The sequence below is a fragment of the Melozone crissalis genome, unplaced genomic scaffold, assembly GCF_028551555.1.
Source record: "Melozone crissalis strain CALT ecotype California unplaced genomic scaffold, PUWL_Pcris_2 ptg000029l_1, whole genome shotgun sequence".
Taxonomy (NCBI): domain Eukaryota; kingdom Metazoa; phylum Chordata; class Aves; order Passeriformes; family Passerellidae; genus Melozone; species Melozone crissalis.
In genome coordinates this window covers 17,602,695-17,628,713 of record NW_026535807.1, presented here as the reverse complement: position 1 = coordinate 17,628,713, position 26,019 = coordinate 17,602,695, and the positions used below count along the sequence as shown (strand labels likewise).

General features: G+C 41.8%; 1 protein-coding gene across 4 annotated transcripts in view; it reads right to left on the bottom strand.

Moving 5' to 3' along the window:
* ATP2B2 (ATPase plasma membrane Ca2+ transporting 2) overlaps positions 1-26,019 on the bottom strand; it is a 403,583-nt gene that overhangs the window by 303,090 nt on the left and 74,474 nt on the right. For all 4 annotated transcript variants that reach the window (XM_054281065.1, XM_054281062.1, XM_054281063.1 and 1 more), the window contains exon 2: positions 198-249. The gene's annotated coding sequence lies outside the window, so the exon portion shown is untranslated. The remainder of the gene's footprint in view (positions 1-197; positions 250-26,019) is intronic.

The window sequence follows — 26,019 nt, the reverse complement described above, 5'->3', positions numbered from 1 at the left end:
GGTTCTTAAAACTCATTTTGCACCGGATGTTGTAGAAAACTGGAGATTTGTCACTAATTCAGCAAAAAACAAAGACTAAACTCATTTCCATGTGTTTATGATGATTTCAAATGATTGGTTGCTAAAATAACATGATACTCCTTTGATATAATAATCCCTGGAATGACAAATGGACAACAGGAGGAGATCAGGCTCACCATGAACATAGCGCACCAGGCGAGGAGATCTTTGTGTCACAGCATGCAGGACCTGTTAAAAACAAAGAAAAAAACACGTTTATATTTTGGAAATTTAAATAATAATCATTATAATGAATGTGAAATCAAAGAGAAAGGCAGTTCAATCATTGAAAAGCAGCTTCATTTAAATCCAAATGCATTTATTGCACAATTAATAAAATTAAGGTCATCTCTCTTGTGTTTTTCCATAACAGAAAATTTAAAAGTGACTCTTAAAAAAATCAAGTATAACACACCTTTAAAAAATAAAATATTACACACCTTCCAATAGAATTGAAGCATTTAGTATTGCTTTATTCCAGAAAAATCTAACTAACAATGCACACAAAAGCCATCATGCTTGTTAGCACTTACAATTATTTTGTAGTAGCATTCAGGTCTACAAGCATTCAACAAAACTGAGAACCTCAATTTTTCTCAGAATCAAATATCTTGAGGGGAAAATGTTTACTGAATAAATACAAGCATGAATCAGGGCACATGAAAGTTTTCCTCTCTTCCTGTTGGAGATGAAAACAAACATCTCTTCCAAGAATTACATCAGGACAAACTCGCAGGTGTCACAAATCTAATGCCAGGGCGAAATTTTCAACAAAGATTCTATTTCAAGCCCTTCTGGGGGTGATTTCACGTCAGCAGAGACAGAATCCTGTGTGCAGCACATTTGTCAAGACGCAACTTGCCAAGCAATGAGTTCAGCAGAGCCCCTCGCGCTGCCTGGGGAATGTCTCCCTTCCAGACCAGCAGATTGATGCAGGAACACAGCACTGCCAGCCCTACAGAGCTCCAGGACACAGGGATTGAACAGCAATTTCTCTCCCAACCCCTCAAAGCACTTCAGAGCATCAGAGGGATGCACAAACAGAATGGACCTCGTGTTATTAAGGGCCAGAAAGGAATTCCCAGAGTCTCTGGGTTCCGCTGTGCAAATGCTCGGCCAGAAATTAAAAGGACAACACGACTTATCTGGGAGCCAAAGCTGACTTAGGGAGGTGGCACATCATGAATTAAATTGAAATCTGGCCAAAACAAAACCAAACCAAGCCTAACCCACTTGATTGAAGTGCCATGTAAGCACTACAAGTGATAAAAATACCTCTCTGCCATCCCAAGCTGACAGAAGTGCTTGCAGGAGTTCCAAGCCAAATATCTTGTTCCACCACCTGGGCTACCAACATCTCTTAGCACATTTATCCCAGAGATTCCCCATTGTGGGAACACATGAAAACAGCTAAAAGCCAGAGCTCTCTCACTCTGAATTGCACACACAACGCTGGAGCTGAGCAAACAGCAAGTCCATCTTGTCCAGGAGCTGAGAATGCAATCCCTCTACTGGGTACCAGTCCCAAAAATCAGCAGGTGACTCCAGGAATCAAACAGCAAACAAGGAGACACAGCAGGGGGAAATACCCAAAGGCTTTGGAGTACAGCAAGACAAAACATTTCTGCCAGAGGGGATGGAAATGGTACAAAGTTGATTAAATGAGTGAGAAGGGGATTCCCAGCAGGACTGGATGCAGGCAGGGATGGGAACACTTGGCTCTGTCCTGGCTAAATCCAGTTCCAACACCGACCCTTGGAGGCCTAAGCTGTAAAAACTATTTGTGCCCAGCAGCACAGGTGTGTCCTTAAACCTCCTGCTCCCCTTTGCCTCAGCAGTAAAGTTGTCCCACTTCTGTGAGATTAATTTTGTGTATCAATTCAGAAGATAACATAAAAGTGCTCAAACACTGGGGTGATAAATTAAAATAAATGTCTTATTGGTATTCTCAATATATTTCTCTAACTCTGTAAAGACTCAACATTTTCAGCCTGGGAAGGATAACAAAACCAGAGTCCAGGAGTAATCAATGCCACTTTTAAAATACATTTTTACTTTAATCAGGGATTACTTAAACCCCAGCCAGATCAATATTTATTTATTCTTTCATCTGGCTTTCCCAGAGTTTTAGAAAATTATAGTTGTCAAAGGCACTGCCTATTGCTGTAAAATTCCCTGTGAAGGAGTTTGATGTAAGAAAGCCAGTCACTCATGAAAAAAAAATTAAAGTCATACAAAATTTATAGTTAAATAAAAACCTTTGTGCTTCATTCATTTCCCTAAATAGCTTAAACCCTTGCTGGAGCAGAAATTCAGTGTGCCTGCAAATCTGTCATTTGCTGCAGCTGCCTAAAAATATGAATAACCATAAAGAAATGGATAATCAAAGAATTTGCTAGAAAGAAAAGAATCTTAGTGATTTTTATGACTGGTTTTGATGAGGGAAAGGTTTCACCTTCCCAAAGTGAAGATGGAATAATAACAAAAATATGTGACAAAATTATAACAAAATAGATGAGTTCCAATTTCTCCAATATCCAGAAATCTGGAAGAGTCACATAGGTGGCAACTGTGGGTTCTTCATCAACAAATCCATTTCCCATGAAAAGGAAAATAGATTCTCTTTGGGGTACAAGGGCATGGGGGAAACTTGATTAAGTATTAAAATAAACTTCTAAAAGGGGAGGAAAACAAAAGGATCATTTCTCTGTCAGTCAGCTCTGGGATGCTCAGCTGCTGCCAAACATTCTGAGAACTTTTTATTTACTTTAAAAACAAATTCACAGATACTTTTTTTAATATTTGGGGCTGCTGGACAGATACTTTTCTTTATATCTGGCTTACAAGGTAAGGCAGAGCAGTTCCAGCCTCTCCCAGCCCAGACCTGCAGCCCTGCCAGGTGTTTCCACACAATCAGAACCCAAAGTGACACAAGAACAGAACTACAACAGCTCCAAGTAGAATCTGATGGTGACTGTTTGCTTCATTTTTAACTGCTGATGACCAAGGTCTACCAAATATCATCTTTGAGAACCCACATGTCATGCTGCAGTCAAACATTTAAAGTCAATTTTGTGCTGCCGAAATGGGATCGTTTCCCCAGGATTCTGTGGCAATTAGGAGCAGCACTCAGTAGGGTTATTTTTAGCAAGTGCACCTCATTCACACATTTCACAGTGCTGCTCAGGGATCACTGATCTATATGCATGACTGCAGTGATAAAATCTGGCAACACTCTTTAATAACTGTTTAAACTGTTCTAGGCGTGTTTCGAGCAACGTACAATTATTCCAACACCTAAAAAGAGCTTTTCCACTTGCAGGATTTTCCACTACTCAGTATGTGCACCCTTGCAGTTGGACAGTTAAGATTTTCCATTATTTCCTTTATTTGATTTGCACCTTTTCAGCCAGTGGACAAAGAAGGTGTCCCTGCCCATGGAAGGGGGCTGGAAATGGATGGTCTTAAAGGTCCCTTCCAACCCAAACTATTCTGCTCACAAAAGATACCTAAGATAGGATTTGCAAAGGCTGGAATGAGAGATTCTTATCCTGATTCACAAAGTGATGAGGGTACAGCTGGAAAACATGTGTCATTCATCAACACAACATTTATATAAATATTGACAATGATCACTGTAAGATCTGCATGATTTTGTTAAATTTTAGTGAGCATAATGGATTTGGCATAACACTGAACAAAGCCAAAATTAAAACTGTAGCTTGGTCAGGTTTGCTGTGGTTTTCAATTTACAACAAATTCCAGAAACATGTTCACTGCATCACCACTGAATTTCTATTTCCTAAATGTCCTCAAATGCTGCTGCTGTACAGTACCATTTCTTAAGATAAACAAAACAAATTGAATTTATTTAAATGAGCATCGATGGAGATTTGGTGTCAAGCACAGCACTTTTGTTAATATAAAAGCTGGCAGAGCTTTGGGTGAAGCAGGGATAAATAAAAGTAAGCTGTGTTAGGGCATCTCCAGGAGGAAAAGTGTCCTGCTGGCCCTGCTTCCATCCTGTGCAGTGCAAGAGACCTCAAAGCCCTGCTCCACCTGGCCCTGGCCTCCCAGGACAAAGTTCACTCATGTTTGAAGATGGAATGAGTGTGGCATTAGCAAAAAGCCCATCATGAACTGCCCAGCTGCAATTCAAGCTGCTGGAGAAATGAAGCCACAAGGGTTGAAAGCCAGAGACAGGACAAGAGGAGAGAAACCACAGTGATACTTGGAAAATGCATCACAACTTATTCATTGAAGGAGGAGAAATAATTGTTTTTAAATTAAATGGTCATTCTGAGGGCTTTGACTTCCCCTAAATCCCCCTGCAATAGTGGCACACACCTCTGCCACACCTTCACTGCTCCCACCTTTCATAAGGGCAGCATTATTCCAAGTTCAGCTCCCAGTGTGAAATGCATCTCATTCTCCCTATAGTTCCCCAGGATCTCCGAGTCTGTAATTACAGCACAATGAAACAAACCTGACAGCCACAATGGCAGCTTTTTTGTCAGGCAGAAAGGCACAAAGCCTCTCAGGGGCTGGGCCACATCCTCTGTCAGCTCTCATCAGGTGGAGAGCTGAAAATCAGCAAGGGATGGCTTCCTTTGTTCTACCAAATGATGTTCTTCCGAAGGGTTCTTCTGACCCTCAGCCAAGTCCTCACTGGAAATGGGAGCTGAAAACACAGCCCCACAGCACTCAGGTTTTGGAACATGCAAACCTTTTATCAAACTTACTGACATTAAAGTAAAAGTGACATCCCAGGCACCTTGAGTCACTCTTGGAGCTAGAAAAGGGTTGTAGGCACCAAACAGACGACACAGCTTTTCTGCTTGGAAGTTCTGGATGGTTGTTTCCAACCATCCCATGTGTTCAGTTTGCAGGCTGAGGTGAGTGATGCCCTCCCTCCACCAATGACCTGGGCTGGTGGGAATGAGCGACCAGCAGAGCTGCAGATAAAAACGTCCTGTGCAATGTCCCAGCAGTGCCTCTGTCACACAGGAGTCCTGACTGACACATCCCAGTGTGCTGGGGACTTTCTCTGGGGAGCTTTGGGCAATGAAAGTGTTACTCTGATGCAGGAAAGGGGCAAAAAAAACATTAGGATTGGGTTTTGGCTTGGGGTTTTCTGTTGGGTGGGGTTTCCCCTCTTTTTGTATTTCTTTACCTTGTCTTTCTTTTAGAGATGCAGGGTTTGCATGATAAAAAAAATGTATTCATTACCTAAGAAACTTCAGTGACTTCAGTCCCCAAGCATTTCATACAATGACTATTCTGTATGTTAATTTAACAGAAAATACAAGAATGAACAACTCCATCAAAATCATACAATAGATCCAGACAAATTTAGTTCAAATTTCTTTAGGTACAGTGTGATTTAGATGTTGATCTGCACTGTCTTTGGTGTGGTTAATGGCTTAAGATGTGCTGGTGCATCTATTTTATCCTAAGGCCATCTATTGTAGATTTATAACAGGAAAAAAGCAAAAAACAACCACGTAAGGGTCTATCAGACAATAAACATTTTGTTCCCTAGAGGTATTCAGCTTCACAATAAATACTGAAACAGGGATTTAAGATTTTAAGTGCTGGAATCAAAGCTATGTATTTCAAAGGACTCTGAGTGATGTCCAGCCTTCATTTGCATGCACACTGCTCATATCCCAGGAGATGGGACTTCTGTTCTTCTGAAATTGTTTGAGTGGTAGCTCAAAAGGCACAGTAATAGCTTTCCCTCAGTCATATTAGACATAAATTTTCTAAATATTCCCTTTATTTCTAACAAATGGGGCTAGATTTGTAGCAGATCTTGACTATCAAAGACTATGACACAATTATGACCCAGCTTATCTGCAAACTCCTTCACGGTTTGTATTTACCAGCTCTTCACAAACTGCAGTTATTGCCAATTCCTTTAATAATTTGGCTTTCTGATTCTAGGAGATTATCTGGGCCAGCAGAATCCTCAGATAATAAGTCTGTGATGTTACAGAGCTTTACAGCTGTATTCAATATATGTGAATCTTTTCTCCCAGAGATCAGCTCAGGGATCCAGTAACACTTTTGGACACTTTAAGGCTGTGCAATAAACACCCCATAAAAACTGATTCAAAACCAAATCAACCTATAAAATCTGAGAAAACATAAATCATGCTTGAAAAACAGGGAGGTTATTTGGGAAAACCACATCTTTTCCTAGATCTGAGAGCAGGAGTCAAGAGCTGACACAACGCTGCTTTTCCAGCATTCCCAGCAGTGATCCCTCGCTGCTGTCCCTGCAGAGCCCCAGGAAATGGGATTTGTGTGCCTGCTTTAGGAACAGCAGAGCCTCCAAGGCAGGGGCTCCTCCTGGGGGATGAGCAAACCCACAAAGCAAAGAACTTGATTTAGCCGAAAATACAAGTTGCTCGCTTGTCCCAGTAAATGACAGGTTTAGTGAGCAGAGGCACCAACAGGTTTTGCTTTTAGGCAGCATTTTGGAATGAAACTGGCTCTGGGAAGGAGGAGTCCATCATTCTCCCTCAGTGGCCTTAGACTCAGCAGCCAGGAACAGTTCCATTATCCCAGCCCTGTGCAGAAGCTGTTTCAACTCATTTATAACCCTTCACATCTTCCCAAAGAGCAGAAGTATCACGCCAGAGCCCAAACACTCTTTTCACTGTAGCCATTATGAAATAGCAAATATTTCTCCTACCACTTGTTACTGGTACTGCTGAGCTTTAATTCCTCAACTTTCTAATGAACATGGCCCCATTCTCTCCCTAATATATGCAAACGCACTACAAGAATTTTCAAAGCACTGAACAAAACTTGATATCAATTTCTAATTAGAAATCTCTGCAGCAGCTCTGGAAATCTCAGCCTCCTCTCTGTGATTTTATTTTAAAAAAATCCACGTAAGTGGTCATAGAAATGGGTATTGTATGAATGTATTTTTTTTAATTTATTCATGAAGAAATATTTTTAAAGGCTGCTCGGTGACAGAGGATTTAACACAGTGTTATGCAATAACTGGTTCAACAGCTTCCCCCACCATGTACTTTTCTCTGCATGTAAATTTTTTTGAAGTTATTTCTAAGGCAATAACTCGATATCAAAAGTTTAATTTCAGAGTGTGACAGATGACAAATATCTTCTCCCTATTTAAGTGCTCCCCCCACAGCACTATTCTAGTCTGTGCAGAATATAAATGACCCACTGAAGGCAAAATAAAAAAAAAAAAAAAGCCAAAAGCATTTCTCAAGGTTTTTCATTAAAATCCACCTTTAAGAGGGAATTAATGAGGGAGAAAGAAGCTACCCTCCCTGAATGATGCTGATCAAAGTACATTTCTTCAGATTTGCTGAGCAATACATCACTCATGTCCCCTCCCAAGGAAAAACCAAATTGTGTATTGAAAATTTGGGTTAGCTACAGTTCACTGTAAATACATTTATGACACTGCAACAAAGGAATGCTGCCGTGTGCACAGGAAGGAAAATTCCTGCAGCATTCTTCTTGTGAAAAGGACTGCACTGACTTTAACACCACAGTTCAGTGTGAGCTTAGGTGCTGAACTTGGCCACATCTCAAAAGCTTGCAGAGAAAAATGAATCAGCCTTAAATTAAGCCCAGAGTGTGCAGTGAGGCTGTGAACCTTCTCAGAAATGCAGAGAGAGAGGTCTCAGCTCACACAGCCATCCATTGTGCCAGCAGGGACTTGGGGTTCTGCTGCTGCTTTTCCAGGTGTTAAACAACAACAGGAATTTTCCTTTTTGTTCTTCTTTCTGCTCCCTCACTCTCAGGTGATGCACACAGGAAAATAACTTCATTCAAGAGGCAATCTCCCTGAAGCACCAGAGACAGATGTGTGTTTGCTCTGAGCCAAGCCCAGCAAGAAAAGGGCTCTGGGTGTGCTCCCATCTCAGTTTGCTGGGCAGCAGAGTGTGCATCCTGCATTGGAAAGGGCACATCCACGGGCAAGGGCTGCCCAGGGCTGACCTGCAGCTCAGCTCAACACCTCTCACAGGAAAAGAGCCATAAAAACACAGATTACAGCAGTTTGCCAGATCCCCACCATGAGTACCTCACTGGGAATTCGGAGAATGAGGAGCATTCCCAGCATTTCCCACAAAGCTTTAACACTTCTGCTTTTTATTTTATCCATACCCCCTCCTTCAGGGGTGGGTACAAGTGCATCCAAACATCCTGGATCTGACAGAGGGTTTAACACCTCCCTGGTCACACAGCTGTGCTTAAACTGCTTTTCTGACAAATTTCTATCTGCAAATTCATTCATTTTCCCTATTGAGGTGTTCCAAAGCACCAGCAAAGTACAGTGACAGCACTGCCAGGCAAGGTGATTTACGCAAAGGTGCTTTCCAACATTTTCCCTAACTAACTTCAATGTAGTTGTGATGGCTGCTTTGCCCATCACTTCTAGTAAGCACACACATTAATTATTCATTACAAATTGTTACCAAATACACAAGTTACAACCTGAATCATTGCAGGGCATCTTGCCAGGATAGTCCAGTTAGTTCCACAAGTTAAAAAAAAAGATCCATTTACATTCTCTCTGATTAAATAACATACTGGAATTATTTCCATGGCACATCCAGAAGTGGTTCAAGGTGAATTCTTTTGATCCAAAAGCAATCAGGACATTTTTTCAAATTCAGTAAATTCAATAAATTCAAATATAATGAGATGCCAGTGAAAAAACTTCCTGGTGGTTGACAGGTGACTCCATTCCTAAACTATTCCTTTTACCTTGAGAGGATGAACCTATGAAAAAATGCTTACAAGGACTGTTTGGAAAAAAATATTGGTTTGTTCCTTGGATTTTAAGTTGCGTCAAACTATCTCCTGCAAGTTTGTCCTAAAAGAATTCCCTGGAGCACAGCAGGGAATTTACAGAGCAGGTGATCAGAACCTGTCCAAAGGCAGAGCAAGGCTCTTTCAGCACAGTGTGAAGGAGAAGTATTTAAAACTAAGTATTTTAAACCATTCCTTAGCTCCTGAGCCTTCCCTGCACAGCTTTCCCCCACCCCATTGTCACAAAAGGCAGCACTGACAGCTCTGCAGGCTCCAGCAGGAGCCACCCACACACAGCTCCAGAAAAGCTCGGCCTGGCTGAGCTGGGCTCTCCTGGCCAGGCCCAGGCCCAGGTGACATCTCTGGTGGCACTGCCCCTGTCTCTTTGTGATCAGGATGACCCCAAAATGTGTCAGAGTTTCTTTTCTCAGCTCGGCAGCTGAAGGAGGAGTCAGGATTCTTCTGGTTTGGTTTTCAAGGTTGTCTAATTTCTGTTATTTATAACATTCTTTTTTTGACCTGCTGAGGTCTGTTCAAGTCAGTCTGTGGCACAGTGACCACCCTCAGGGCGGTGTTGTTTTTTTATACTGAAAACGACATGTAAACTATTTACAATAACTTCCCAATACCTATCCCTTATGTTAGACTGTGTTTCTTCTCTAAACTAATCTAAAAGTGCCAACATCACCTAGAAGATGGAGGCCAGGAAGAAGGAGACAGGAGGACAAGGCACACCCAGATTCTTCCACTTGGGCCTCCGAGTTCCTGTTCTAAAAACTCTAAAATTCTACTTTTCACCTTGTGAAAAACTATCTATCATTCTACTTAAAATTTCGTGGCTTCTAATTCTTCATATAAGGTTGGTAATTTTTTCTATGGGTCAAAATCAAAGGCACAGGGGTCAGGACAGCCAGAGGGATGTCCTGGGTTCTGACACCTCTGGAGCTGCCCCTGAGCCCAGGATGCAGGAGCAGGGCGGCTGCAGCTCCTTCCATCCCACTCCAGCTCCTCCCTGGCTGCCCCAAAACACATTCTGCTCTCTGGAGGTGTTCCCAACGTGTCCCAGCAGCCACAAGTAGGACAACTGTGCTGCTTCCCCTCTGCTGGGGGTTTGCTAGATGTAAAAAATGTGTATTTTATGATTGGCTTTTCACAAATATTAAAATGATTACATGTGTCGTGTTAGAAAGTAATGCTGTATTTATTTTTTTAAGTAGTGTGTTAAATATAGTTTTAGGTTATAACATAAGGTTAAAATAGAAACTATGCTATGAAAGATACTTTTTTTAAAGAGAGGACTTGCACCAGATAGCAGCCACAGGACACTGAAGTCTTTCAGAGAAAGAGAATTTATTGCTCCATTATCAGGAGAAATTAACTTCTTCCTGCCTTCCTCAGCCCTGAAGACACCATTAGGATTAAGAGGAAGAAGCTGACACTGCCCAGACAGAATCCTGTGTTTGAATGGAATTTATGCATCATATATGAGATGTATGAATATGCAACAGGTTATTGTTTTTAAGTGTTAATCCTCTGTTAACATGGGTCCTTTTGGGGCTTATTTTGCCCAGAAAAGGTACCTGGACTGTCCGTAACTCTTTGTTTCTATTGTCTCATATTGTCCTAAATCCTAATTGTCTAAATTTTTATTACTCTAATTATATTGCTATTTTTATAACCATTTTATAACTATTAAACTTTTAAAATTTTAAAAACAAGTGATTGGTGTTTTTCACACTATACTGAAAAAGAGAGGAAGATGGAAAAAAACAACTTTATTCCTTAGCGTAGTAGCACAAAAGATGATTACACTACCTTAGATTTTCCCAAAAATCACCTTATCTCAAGATACCAAATAGACACCACTATTTTCACAGACATTGGGATATATTTCAGCTTAAATTTCCTCTGACAAGGGGGTTTTACATCTGTAAAATGTCTCAGTTTAAAAGAAAATTCCCTTATTATAGATTAGGGGGAAAAACCACACACACACACACACACAAAAAAACCCAAAACGACAAACAGAAAAGCTCAGAACTGCTCAAGTTATTTAAGAGAAAACCATAAGTACAAATTGCCATGGCAAAAATCCACAAAATTTGCAATATTTTCAATCTTAGCAGACTTTCATAATCAGTCACCACTATTTTCACAACCATCAAAAGATATTTCAGCTTAAATTTCCTCTGACAAGGTTTTTTTTACCTCTGTAAAATGTCTTGTTTTTTTTTTAAAAAGTTCCCTTATTACGGATTAGAGACTCTTGGTTTTACTGACTTTCTATGCAGAGGAAACAAGACTAGAATTCCTTGCTATGGATTAGAGATTTTGAGGTTTAGTGAATGCCTTTCTGTGCAGAGAAAACTCTAGTTTAGGGCACACAGCAGCATAAACCATTGTTCAAGATAATTTCCAACCACATGAACAAGTGCTTGAGGAAATACAGGCATAAAATGATCCTGTTTAAAATGTTCCAACTCTGTAATATATTTGCCTTCTTGTTCTGATAAAGTATGCATGTTGACAAGAGAAAAATGGAAGAGAGATCCAAGGGAATAAAACCCCTGCTATCAACTACAGCAAATGTAACATGATTTCTGTTGTACCAGAGATTAGAGATATTAAATGCAAATACATGCAAAAATGCTACTCACAAAGTGATTTGGAGGCCTTGAATAACCTTTTTTGGTAAAATGTGTCATTCACAGAATAAATGCAGATATATCACATTGTGAGATGTGATACAAAGAATTGTGAGTTACATATTACATTTTTGAGGGATTTTTGGCCCTCATTTGAGACCATCAACATCTAGATCTCAGAGGCTTCACCATTCACAGAATCTCAGAAAGGCTTGCATAGAGTGCTCAGAGAAATTTATCAGTGATGATTAAATGATGAAATGCTTTAAGATTACTGCAAATTCCTCTTGATGGCAAATATTTAACTTTACACAACAAGCACCCACATACTAAATTAAAGAAGCTGCAAACCAAGATAAAACTTCATTATTAGTCTTCACAACATGGAGAAATGAGACAACAAATGCAAGTTGGCAAACCATCAGAACTATTTTTCAGCAACTGCAGGCAAAGATAGAAATGCATCAGGCTTGCAGCAAGTGAAATAAACTGGAATCAAGAGCTGCCACCAAAACTCAGCCTAAACCCCTGCAGATGCTCCTTGTGTTGGTATGAGTGGGCATTACCTGCTATTTATAAGTAATGGCATCATTATTATCCCAGGTTTCCCCACATGGATCCCCCCAGACAACAATTTCCCCACTGCTGTCACCGTTCCTGCAGTTAACGAGCCCTGGGAAATGCCCCACTCCCTCCCAGGTACCTCTAATCCCTGCAATGTGCAGCACAAGCAAGGTTTGGTTTTGATTTACTGCCTGAACTGAAGATGACTCCTCAGACACCTGCAGCACTCCCAGAAAAGCCATTTCTGCAGCCTCTAACAGGGCTGCAAAGAGCCCCCAAAGCTGCTTTTCCAGGCAGCTGTGACACCACTGCAAGATGTGGCTGAAAAGCAAGCACAGCCCTTCTTCCCTTCCACCAAAAGTCATTTACTCCTCCGTAACTCTGCTCTCATCTCCATCTGGGAGCTAGGAAATATCTCTGTGCATCACCCTTGGCTGGGAGCAGTCTCACAAAATAAAAGAACAGGATGTTGCTGGTGAGTTGTGACCGTGTTCACAGGGGTCCAAGGATGAGGGAAGAGATGAGGATCTGACTCCATGTTTCAGAAGGCTGATTTATTATTTTATGATATATATTACATTAAAACTATACTAAAAGAATAGAAGAAAGGATTTCATCAGAAGGCTGGCTAAGAATAGAAAAGAATGATAACAAGGGTTTGTGTCTCAAACTCTGCCTGAGCCAGCTGACTGTAATTGGCCATTAATTAGAAACAACCAACATGAGACCAATCCCAGATCCACCTGTTGCATTCCACAGCAGCAGATGATTACTGTTTACATTTTGTTCCTGAGGCCTCTCAGCTTCTCAGGAGGAAAAATCCTAAAGAAAGGATTTTCCATAAAAGATGTCTGTGACAGTGGGTTCTGCTCCCACAGCTAGGCCAGAGCAGCACTCACCAGCCATGGTCTGTCCTCACAAAGTTCAGATAAGCAGAAGGATGGAATCATACAAAGGGTTGGGTTGGAAAGGACCTTAAAAACACCAAGTTCCAACAAGTCCCACCCCCGGCCATGGGCAGGGACACCTTCCACTGTCCCAGGCTGCTCCAAGCCCTGTCCAGCCTGGCCTTGGGCACTGCCAGGGATCCAGGGCACCCTGTGCCAGGGCCTGCCCACCCTCACAGGGAACAATCCCTTCCCAATATCCCATCCAACCCTGCCCTCTGGCAGTGGGAGCCATTCCCTGTGTCCTGTCCCTCCATCCCTTGTGAAAAGTCTCTCTCCATCTTCCTTGTGGGCTCCTTCAGGCACTGGAAGAGCCCAGTTGGGTCTCCTGGCAGCTTCTCTGTTTGGTTTGAGGTACAACTTTAAAAAAGAAAAATGAAACCACCAACAGAAAAGCACAGAACTGCTCAAGTTGTTTAAGAGAAAACCATAAGTACAAATTGCCATGGCAAAAAGCAACAAAATTTGTAATATTTTCAATCTTAGCAGACTTTCATAATTACTTGTTCCCTTAGCAGTAAATCTCACTCCCAAACAGAACCTCCTATACTGTGTTAAGTGCCAAGGGCTCCAAAGAACATATTCCCCCAAATATTTCTCATGTGAATAGCACATTATATTTACTATTTGATACATTTATAGTGGCACACTAAATATACACTTATGGAACAGGCTGGATTTATTTCCAGCATATAAAAGGCCATAAAGTTTTCCATCCATAGGGGACCAAGCTAATCATAGCCCATTTAACCATTGGACTCCAAACATTTCTGTCAGACGGTTTGGTTATTTCCCACCGAGGACACATGGCCCTTGGCTCCAGATAAATCTCCAACATGAATTTAAGGTGTAAAAGGGTTAACAAGGACCCAGGTATTCTGACACAGAGACATATTTCTTCACCAGTCGTATTCCCACAAGCCATAGGAATAGATCAAATTTCCCACCAGAGTCACATAACAGCATGCCCCACAATTCAAAGCAAGGATGCAGTAACTTCATTTAAAATTTCTCCACTCCCATTTTAGGTACTTACATGTTTAGCCTAAGAGTGGACATTTTGTCTTGCTACACTCCACTCTCACTGCTTGAGACTGAGCTTCACTCATAAATGGACAAAATGGCCAATTTTTGGATGAGCAGGGGAGGTGGTGATTGTTTGGGGGTTTTAAGTAAGTCCATTTTCAACTGTCTCAAAATGACCATTTCAAATCAGTAACAAGCTTTACAGCAGGCTTGCTCTTCACCTTTTCATTTACTTGCTTTCATTCCCCTTAAACTAGCAAAATAAAAAAGCTTTCAGGGATTTCCAGAGTGACCCATACCCATTGCTGCCAAATAGAAAATGTGGATTTTATTGTACTATCCTATAAGCAGGATCCTGTTGCAGAGGAATACTCTGTATGGAGCAGACATTTTCCCTTGGAAGGGGAAAAAGGATTCCTCTTTTTTTTTTTCCTTTTTATTTTAATGAAATCTGCTTCCTTACAGTCCACACACCTAATTTGTGTGATGTTATAATAAATGTTGCCTTTTCAGAAAGCAAAATATTTATTTAAAATAAACTGTTCTGGAGCATCTGAAGATGCTTTTTATCATTCATTACAATATGCTGTGTTTTTAGAACCAATGTAAATGCAATATAACCAAACCCAGCCCCCAGGTTTTCACCCCCAGTGGAACACTTGGGGCTGTGACAGGGGACACAAAAGCTCTTGCTCGAGTGGTAGCTCAGCTTCCTCAACACCTGAAATTTGTGACAGGAACTGTTCACTGAGAGTGTAGAAATGAACAGTCTGGCTTTTCAAGACTTGGAGATTAGGGACAAGAAACAAACAGGATTCACAGAATGGTTGGAAAACCCTCCCAAGGTCATTGAACCAGCTGTTAATGCAGTACTGCCACGTCCACCACCGAGCCGTGTCCCCAAGTGCCACATCCACAGGGCTTGAGGGAATGATGGATGATCCAGCCACAGCCCTGGGCAGCCTGTTCCAGTGCCTGGCTGCTCCTTCAGTGAAGAAATCTTCCCCAATATCCAACAGAAACCTGCCCTGGTGCAACCTGAGGCCGTTCCCTCTTGTTCTATCCCTTGTTATCTGGGAGAAGGGACCGACCCCACCTGGCTGTGAGTTCCTGGCAGGGAGCTGTGGAACCAAACTGTCATTTATCATGGGAAGGCTTTAACACTGCACACACAAAGACAAAGCAGGGATTCTCAGAGCAGCAAACTGCTCTCCAAGCCAGTAATTTCTAATTCTACAGGACACAGATCAATACTCTTCAGCTTTACGAGCTGATTCGCTTGAGTTATTGTTCCTGCTGCACCTTTAGTGCACAGCAGAGAGGTTTAAATCAAGGCCAGGGAACAAAGGAGGGCTGATGTGCCCGTGGGGAGGTCTGGATGAGATGCAGGCTCTGCTCAGGAGTGCTCAGCACCACAATGGAGCAATCAGACACACACAGCCCTGCCAGCAGCATCGCTGCCACACCATCAGCAGGTGACTCACCTGACCACCCACTGCTGCACAAGGGAGTTTGGGAGGCAGAGAAGAATACAAAGGAAAGAAGAGAGCACCTGAAATCTCAGAATTCCTTTAGGAATGCCAGCATTTGCATGGATCACTGCCCTGCACACAGAGGAACACACAAAGCCTGGGTGGTTTGCACACAGCCCAAAGACAAAGGCGCAGCACGAGCTCCTGGGAGAAGTTGCTGAACAGGGAAAGGGAAATGGCAAAATTAAACATTATCTTAGATAATCTGGGCTGAATATTGTTAAAATCTTCTTTCAGCTTTACAGTCACTTGCTCTTTTTTTTTTTTGGTTTTTATTTCAATGGCAGCTTGCAAATCTCACAAAAGTGCAATAAAAATCATAGTGCTTCATGAACATAAACTATTAAAAAGCTACCATTTATTACTTCAGTGAAACAAGAAATGGAAACTCTAATGTATCCCATCTGTCTCAATGGTAATGAGCCCATGCAAAACTCATTGCAGGGTCAGAATCCAATATTTCCCTTTGGATCATTCAGTGCAAACAAAGTTCATGTCAGCTCTGGTTCCAACAGCAGAAAGAGGCAAAATGAGCTGCAGCTCCCAAGATTTTGTTATGCTGATCAGATATTTCTCAGGGTTTGAAGGCTCTTTGGTGCACAATCTGATTTCACACACTCAGAATTTGGAGTGGACTGTGTTTGTAGCTCTTGTTTCTCAGAATCTGCTCCACCTGCCTGGAGAGGTGAGGCACATTTCTCCTGAGGCACACAGGCTCCACTCACTCTGCAGTGGGAACATTGGGGCACTCAAGACTGGGATTGACTTCAAAATTCCAAGTACATAGCTTTTGCAGAGCATTTTATGTCTTTATAAAGCTTTTTTAAACCTAAATGTACATTTAAACACGTAGTTTACTAACACTAGTTGGAAGCTTTTTGAAATAAAAATAGCAATTTTTGAGTTGTGAAGAGTTGATTGCCAAAGCTGAATGATCAGGGCACAGTAACTACCTGTGTGTTTATCTTAATACAACTGACAGAGATCCAAGCAGCTCCATTCAAACAAAACAAAAAGCAAAAAAAAAAAAAGGAAGAAAGAAAACCAAGTAGACAATGTTCAACATCTCCCTTTAAAAAAATAACAAACAACGAAAGGCAGAAAAACCTTCATGTATTTTCCTACAGTACTTGACTCTAAACTGATTTTGAAGCTCAGCTCCAACAGGCAGGTTTACAGAGCCTGAAAGCAAACTGAGTATTATTTGTTTTCCCTTGCAGCGCTGCAGAACCAGCAGCCAGAGCAGAGCTAAGCTTTGGCTCAGGTTTCTTTGATCCTGGAAAACCAAGTTCTGCCAAAACTGTGCAAACAGCCCTGCAGGCTTGAGGCTAACGAGCAAGGGAGGCTCATCCATATTCAGCAAAGCTGAAGGGTTCTGGTGCTGGGAGCCCAGAGCAAACCTCCACAGATGCTTTCATGGCCCACACCTCTTGTGATGCAGCCACCCACACTGGGCTTGCGTGACAAGCACCAGCATATCAATGTGTGATCAATTAATTTATGAGTATTTAATATGCTAGGGAAAGGTCAGCTCACTCCCTCACTGAGATTTAGAGACTTTTCAGCACTAGTGGCAGCTACAGGTGCATCTCTGTCCTGCAGCTCAAACACATTTTCAGCCCCTAGGCACAGGCATCCACCAAAGCTGCTCACAGAAGGATGATTTATCTTTTCACACTCGCTTCCCACTAATTTTGTTACTGACATACCAGTAATTACTGTTTCTAAATGCCTTCCCTACCTTCTTCAATTTTAATTATACTGTGTCAGCACCTAAAAATGTACAAACCATGCAGAAGACAAAAAAGATGCATTTCCTATAGGGGCTACAGAGTTTTCAAAAGAAGGAATACAAGAGCAAGGCCCCAGTAGGCAGAAGTCACCAGCTTTGCATAGGGAGTCCCAGGTAGGGATAAAAATAAACTTGAAGTTTTGAAGGGCTGAAATAGAGGGCAAAAAGAGAACTGCAAAAGATTTTTCCTGACTTTTACTTGCCATTCTTCTGAGACTCATTTCTTCCTAAGAAATGGCCAAATAAAAGGTTTGCTTGTGACACCAAATAACACAAAACCAAGACTCCAGTCAGCTTTTAAAAGCTTGTTCTGTCCTGTCCCCTCCAGCACTTCTGTCATACCTGTATTACTCCCCTGGGCCCATTGCAATAACAGTATATCATAATTTACAAAAGAAGCAACTTTTCCCTGCAGACCACTTTCCTAAGGAGGAACACATCATTTAGGGATTTATCCCACATCCAGCTCCACCTCCAGCCACCTTCTCCACTGCTAAAGGAGCAGGAGACACGTGCAGGCTCCTGTGATCTGCAATGGTTCATAAATCAATGCAGAACAATCTCCCTGTGAGGGGTTCCTGATGAGGGGGACATGAAATAATGCCTGAGAAGGATTCTGCTGGATCAATAATGATTTGTCTTTAAAGGTAAGCTGAGAGCCAGAGCCACGAGGAAGATGGAATGCTATGATTTAAGTTTCTCAGCTGTGGTTAAGTTCATGAAAAGCTTCTCCATCAGACTCTCACCTGCTTCCCACCTCCAGAAAACACTGTGACAAGCCAGGGGCTCTGACAGGGCCTTTTGGGAACCTGTTTTCCCCCTGCCTGGTAAATAAGGTTGCCTTCCAGTACTCTGATATTAAGAATTCATTCCTCTTCTCGGGTGAGAGGGAATCACCTAATTCATCACAGCTCAACCTTTCTCTCATAATGGCACCCACACTCAGGGTTTGTGTCTGCAATACCCTCAGCAAGTTAACCCTTCTCCTCCCAATCCTCAGTCTCAAGGGGAAAGTCACTAAAGCTGTGAAAAGGAAAATGCTGGAGGTTGGATCCAAAAGGGAACTGAAATCCCACTGGGCAAGGCACAAAACCTGCACCAGGTTTTACCTCCTTTCTTCATTTCCTCATTTCTGCTCCCCAACACCAGCCCAGGTCCTGGTTTCAGGACACAGACTCCCGATGGACACAAATCAGGGTACTTCAAGAGACAAGATCCACCAGGAAAACACAAAAGTGTCTGCACCTGGAGTCCCTTCTCACATCTCAGGAGCTTCTTAGGAAGAGTCACCTCTTTTTCTAAGGGTTTGTAAAACCTTCCACACCGGAGGGAGCGTTCCTCAGATTAATTAATCAGACAAAAGGAGCAAAGCCTCAACTATTGCCTTCAGCCCCTGCTATTGCAGCTCCCACAGCTTTGTTCAGTGCTTTGTTAACTTCCATTTATCTGGAAGATAAATGGCATTGTTCTTACTCAAGCAAGGCTGATGCATGAAAGACAATGCAGAGAACTCCTGCAATGATGTTTTCATGCCATCCACCTGATGGACGGTTGTACCTCTATTTTACAAATAAAAACCAAAACTGGTTCTTCTGCTTCCCTCTACTTTACATTCTTCCATGTCTCACTAAGGAGCTTTTTTACCAAAGAGATCTCTGATGGGCATCTGCAGGTCACAAAACAACATTTATAGGCAAAGTGAAATTTACTGCTTTGCCCACCAGTGACATTCAGTACTTGCACTGTTCATTATTTATTTATAAAAGATTCCTGAGGAAAGAGGGTAAATATTTTGGTCTAATGCCATTTAACATCATTTTAAAATTCTGCTGGGATGGTAAATTGTTGGCTGTGTTACTTACACACTAATTGAGGACACATCAATTACTTAAGAGATTATACCAAAAATATCTTGCTGGGAGACTTTCTGTCATCTAATGAAGAAAAAAAACTATTTTTTTTAAGCACCACGATCACCTTTTAAAATAAAAAACAAGCCCCTGTCTCATTAGGAGTATATTATACAACAACAATTTCAAAACTAACTTCCAGTTTCCCACCTTAGGTCTTAAAACAAGGAAAATTTAAGTATTTCTCAAAGCCTGGGGATAATTTAGGAAGTGTTTTAGACTAGCATCCTTTAGACTAGCATCATTTTTGGGAAGGGTTTTAGCAGCTAAGACTTTAGTAAAGTATCAATTAAACTTCCCTCTATTGCATTTAAAAATACGCAGAACCCAGCTGCTGTTCTGACTTCACAAACATCCCAACAGGACAGCTCTAGAAATAAAGCTGTTGCTGCCTTAGAAAAAGTGAATTTTTCCTGCAGGGTTTCAGCAGTGACACACAGGAAGTCAAAGGCTTTTGCTGGAGGGTTTTGCTCCACAACAAATCAAAGCAGGCCCCAGTTCTCATCTCCCTCAGGACCCTGCAAATGCAGCTCCATTAACATTCAACACACTTGAGCTCAGAAAAGGAGAATTTTGTATAAGTATTAATTATGCAAATTAAACAAGTATGCTTTTAAATATATCTAATGTATGGAAATGACCCACAGTTATATCTTCACTTGAATTACTGTCTAATAATAGAGAGCTGCTGTTGCTGCAGAGCACTGTGCTGCAGGTACAGCCTGTGGGGTGACATCTTCATTGTGGCCAACATTTTCAATGAAGGGAAAAGAGGAAGAAAGGGGAGAGGAGCAAGAACATTTTTCTTTGCTGGTTTGGCATCAAACCTGAGATAAATCGAGCTGAAATCTGTGTGTTATTGACCAACACTTGCACAAGTAGCTGTGATAAATGCAGATATAAATATTCTGTAGGCATCATCCTGGAGAACATTCCTGGGTTTAGGTGTCTGATTCATTCATTTGACCTGCAACTTCAACCCCACCAAGATCAATCTGCTGCAGCTCTGATGGTTCTCTGGCAAAATCCTGCTGAGAAGGGGAGGAAAGAAAGGCGGAGAAGAAAGAAAGGAGAAGAGAAGAAGAAAGAAAGAAAGAAAGAAAGGAGAAAGGGAAGAAAGGGAAGAAAGGGAAGAAAGGAAGGAAAGGAAAGGAAAGGAAAGGAAAGGAAGGAAGGAAGGAAGGAAGGAAGGAAGGAAGGAAGGAAGGAAGGAAGGAAGGAAGGAAGGAAGGAAGGAAGAGAGAGAAAGAAAGAAAGGAGAAAGGGAAGAAAAGAGGAAAGGAGAAGAAAGGAAGGAGAAGAAAGAAAGGAGAAGAAAGAAAGAAAGGAGAAGAAAGAAAGAAAGGAGAAGAAAGAAAGAAAGGAGAAGAAAGAAAAAGGAGAAGAAAGAAAAAGGAGAAGAAAGAAAGGAGAAGAAAGGGGCTGGTGCAATGGAGAAAAGAAAGGACTGAATAGTTGAACACTTTCTATGAGAGAAATAGGAGATTCAGATCATAAACTTCTTATTCTGTTGAGAATTCAGCTAAAGGCACTGGAAGTGGCTTTATTATCCAATTACTCTGTATTTTCCAGTGTCCAACCAGACCTGGGCAGAGCAAAATCTATGATGAGAGAACATAATTGAACTCAAGAAATGTATGACTGAGGGGAAAATTCATGGTTTTGCCTTAAACCCTTTAATGGCACTGAAAGAATTTTAAAATTAAAACCAAAACAAACTACTTTTAGTGACTCAAACTAGAAACCCTTTCTAGAACACATGAATTGATTAACCCATCATACTGCCATTGAAAAAACCATAATGGAACACCAAAAAATCTGGTTTAAAAGTTTGTTTATAAATTACTAATGAGATAGCTCCTTGTATTTACCTCTAACTTTCAGGAATGGGTTGATTTTAAAATGAAAAATGCAGGCATACAGAGAGAAACATCTGCTTGGGATGATTTCATTACCGCCACCCTGACTGGCTCCACAAAGCTGTGCCACAAGTGTCACGTTTTTGGCATTTCTTGCCATGCCAAGCTCAGTGTTCAGCAGGATTGCATGAACATTTCCCTGCCTTGCTGACAAACTCTCTGCTACCAGGATGCCACACTTGGTGGGTGGAAAGCAAATTTTTTTTCCCTTTCACACTTTTCTGGTGATAAAGGCCAAAATGAAATTTTTGAAAATTCCCCTTCTGTTTTCTCCAGCACCATCATTCCTGAACTTCATGGTCCAATTATCCTGCCAGAATCCTTTCTCTTCCAAGTTTGGCAGCAAACTCCATGAGCAGCATCCCTCTCACTGCAGCTTCTGTCACACAGCTCCAAGGCCTAAGCAAGTTTGATCAGCCAAAACAATTTGACAGCAGGAGGAGATACCTCATTTGTTGGATGAAGATGTGCTGCGCTGAACATCACAAAGCTTAGATGATCTCCATCAAAAAGCACAATCTGGGGGAGAACAGTTTCTCATCCATGAATAAGAGGAACTGCTGTAACCTGTTTTGTGTTTTTCAAACAGTGCTTTCTGCTCGAAAAATGAGAGCTCTTTCTCAAATATTAATGTTTCTTCTCTTCCAAAAATCAGGGGAAATGTAGTGAAGAAAAAAAAAAAAACACCTTACTTTACTCAGGGGGAGAAAAAAGAGCCCAGTGCCTTAAAGCAGATCTGAATTCTTGTTGATTATAAATGTCACAATACCTTGGCTGTTACACAACTGCTAGGAAAATGAAATGGCAATGCTGTGGGATTACTCACATGGAACAACCAATCCCCTGCTCTCTGAGGGAAAATATTAAACTTAGTTGTAAGCTAAATAAAAATGTCTTCTGAGGCAACAGTGCACTGATATAACAGCAGGAGTGGAGAGACACTGTTGGAGGTATTTGTGTGGATTTCACCCTGGTTCAGATTGGCTTTTGCATCAGTTGGGCTTCCAAATGTGCCCATGAAACATGAGACCTCTGTCACTCACATGGACCATCAGGACAGCTCCTGAGAGAAGGAATGCCAGGAACTAAATGCCTTTGGCAAAGGGACCTCCTGAGCAGGACAGACACAGCAAAGGGGCAGGGGGAGGTGAATTTACAGCCCTGCATCATTGTTCCAGCGCCTGGGAAAAGCCTTTGCTTTGTCACTGACAGGGATTGCTAAATCACTGCATCCCCACAGAGAATAAAGCTGGTGTTCCCTGCCTGCTCCCAGCCAGGGGGTTTCATGTTCACCTGAGCTAAATGAGTCCAGGCAGCTCTGGCTCCAACACCCAGCCCTTCTCCAGCTGTGTGACACCTTGAGTAATTGACTTCCAAAGCAGAATGGAACAGCACAGCAACCTCAGCCAAATCTCTCAGTAGCCAAAAAATCAGCCACTAAACTGCTGTCAACATACAGCAATAACCACCCCAGCTGTGCACAGGCACCAAGCTGCTGGGCTGGCCAAGAAATTTTCAGTTTTAATTTTGCCATGACGACAACCCCTGTATGGAGCAACAAATGACAGACAGGCCCTTCTGACCTCGCTAATTTTTTGGTTTCAGTGAGGCAAGGTAAAAAGTTGGGCTGTGCCTTTCACACACAACCCATCCTTCTTCCAAAAGAGCTGCAAGAGTCTGCACCAGCAGGAGCCAAGGCTGGAGCATGAGCCAGACCTGGGACAACCTGGAGAACCACCCAGGTGTTGCCTTCAATTTCTGCACATGGCTGCAAATGTTCAGTGATGCCACAGAAAAAGTGGTGTAGGATAGCGCAAAACTGCATTGGGAACAAAATTGGGGGTTTTTGCTTTCATCCTTAAGTATCTGGCAGAAGGCTTCTCAGAAGAACAGAGCTGCATCCACCCTGCTCAGCACCAACAACAAATTCCAGCTTGAACTTCAGCTGAAGGTTATTTTGCCAGAAAAAGCAACAGGCTTGCCTTGTTTGGTTTGCTTTTGTTTGGTTTGGGGTTTAGGTCAATGTGGTCTGCAAATAGTACAGCAAAGAAATTAAATAGTTCTAAAGGAAAAGGAAAGCTCTTTAAAAAGCCAACAGCATTCAATGCTCTGACTTTACCTCAAGGCTCCTTGAGATGCCTGTGAAATAACAGGGCACGAGGGCTGGGGCTGACAGATGGATCCACCTTGAAGTATTATTAAACTCCAAAGAGCTGCCTCAACAAAGACATTTTCTAAAGGAGTACAAGCATTCCGCTGATGTGGGCTATCAGATCATATAGAAAGTGTTACACACTTCAAAGGAAAGCCCTTCATGTTTCCTCTTATTATAATAATAATAATTATTGCTTTTCTTATAAGACATTTGGAAGCTACAGATATCTGTGAAATTTCAAACCTGCCTGCTAATACAGAAGTGCTCTACACCAGAGAGGTAAAAGCAGTTCTAAGAGAGAGGTCCTGGAGAAAACACCTGTTTTATGAGAGCTCTTCAAAGATTTATCATCTCTGCTGGTTTTTTCCCTGGGTTAAAACCTCAGTGTTACATCTCCAGTACAGATGCATAACACATTTCAGTTTTAAAGGTGGAAATGAAAACTGATGGAAATTGATTTTAAACTGTTCTCAGGCTGACTTAACTGAAGTCACCAAGGCTTTTAAACAAGAGCAATGAAAAAAATGAACCCAAACAAAAGCAACAAAAAGGCTGATTCACCAGGAAAGGTATTTCCTAATCAAGCACCACTGAAGTATGTTCAGGACATTCGCATTAATTTTTCCTCCATCAGACTCCACTCTTTTTCAAAATGCATAACCAAGTCTAATATTGAAGCACTTCCATGATCCCTGTGAAGAAGCTGGTAAAGCCTAATTTGCCAAAATAAAACTGAAAAAGAAATCTTGCAAAACATTGAAAGAAGCAGTCACAAACAATTATAACTGCTGGAACGTGTAATAATGAGGGAAAGTAACAGGCTGACAACATGACAGAACTTAGAGAAAGCAATTAAATCCTAAATATTAAACTCTCTTTACCTCTACATATCTTGGGATGCTTTGCAATTTCTGTTCAACAATATCAACAATAACTACACTCAAGATAAAGGTTCATTATCTGAGTTCTACAGTCAGGCACCTGTATTTGCTACCTGCATTGTGACATATTCCTGTTTCCATATGCAAAAACCTGAAAGAAACAAGGCTGTACAATATTTTCACATAAATGAACCTCTACACCTGGTAAAAATGTTACTTCAAGTGATAAAACCCCCTTGGAACTCCTAATGCCTAAAGCACTGGAAAGTTTAGAAACTTTTAGAAAAAATTATTCATATAACCATAAAAGTTTTCCCAAAACCTCTCAGCTTCTTGCTTTACACAAAGCAGGTCACATTCACCCTTGTCTGTCTCTTTATTAAAAAAAAAATTCCAAACAAAAGCCACTAAAGGAGCACCTTCCAGCTGGGACTTTTCCAGTGACAACATCAAATACTCAGTGCATAAACGCTCACTTTGTTACATTGAGCCTGGTGCAAAATCAGGTTAAAATAGCAGAAGGTGCTGGACACCCTGAGCAGGTGAGTGTTTAGAAAACTTACCCAAAATTTCCAGAAACACATCACTCCAGGATAAAAGGGTGTTTCTGCACAAATACCAATGGGTTTAGGTTCTCTGAACAAAATTTCTGTGTGGTAAAAATGTCATTGGCAAGGGACATAACTCCAGTCCATGTGACTCTGGCTTTAGAACCTTTTCATGGAGTTCAACCTTCAAATAATGAATTCTGAATAACTGGGAACAATGCTACTTTTCTGCACTTCAGTCACACACTCTGCAAGGAATAAGGTGAAATTATTGTGATTCAGGGCCAAGAATGGAGCTGTCACCTGCCCACTGCCTTGTGTCACTGCAAGTGGCCCCACAGGTCACTCCTGCTCCAGCCACCCAAAACAGAGCTCTGCATGTGGCTGAATAATATGATTAGAGACAAAAAAATTGACATAACTCAGCTTTGTCAGCCCTGATAGCACAAGTGTTGTCACTCCCCCCCCTCATTTATTGACAGGATTTGCAAAAGAAGGAACAAAAATTTTGTTACAAGAAATTCTGAAAAACAGAAGACTGATATTGCAAAACTTCCCAAAGGAGGGGAAATCAAATTAGTTTTTGAAATCTGTGACAATCAGGGCTTGGTTTCTAAGAGTCATCAGTGACTTCTGGACACTCGTGGCTTTCCAAAAGGATCAAGAAAGGCAGGGTGATAGCAGAGGAGACTCAGGTTTGGGAGGTGCTGTTGGGAGCCAGGAGTCCCATCCTGACACCTCCAGCCCAGACTGGGACCACAGCAGGGCCATGGAGGCTCCATGTGCCCCTGCCAAGCCAGGCTGGGCCAGCAGGAAACCAGCAGCTCCCAAAGGTCTCCTTCATTACCCTTCCAAAAGGACGCATTTCCACAAACACTTGGGACTCCAATGAATTGGAATTTTTCAGCCAAAAATGTTTTGTCACAAGTCCCCGCCATTCCTGCCACCAAACTCAAAGCCATTCAAAGAATGAATTTGTCGTGCAATTCTGGCCAGCTGGATTCTTCCTCTGCAGCTATTGCAGAATTCTTACATGACCTGGAGCCAACACAATTTTTCAGTGATGCTCACAGGTCAGGTGCTGTGCATTTTGTGTGCCCAGCCCAAAACTGCCAGGTGAAGCTCCCAGCAAGGTGGGTGCTGGAGCCCAGAGCAGAGAAAGTTCTGTCAATACATAAAAATTTCTCAAAGGCCTGGCAGCACTGTCAATGCTCTTGACAAGGTGACACCATTGTGCA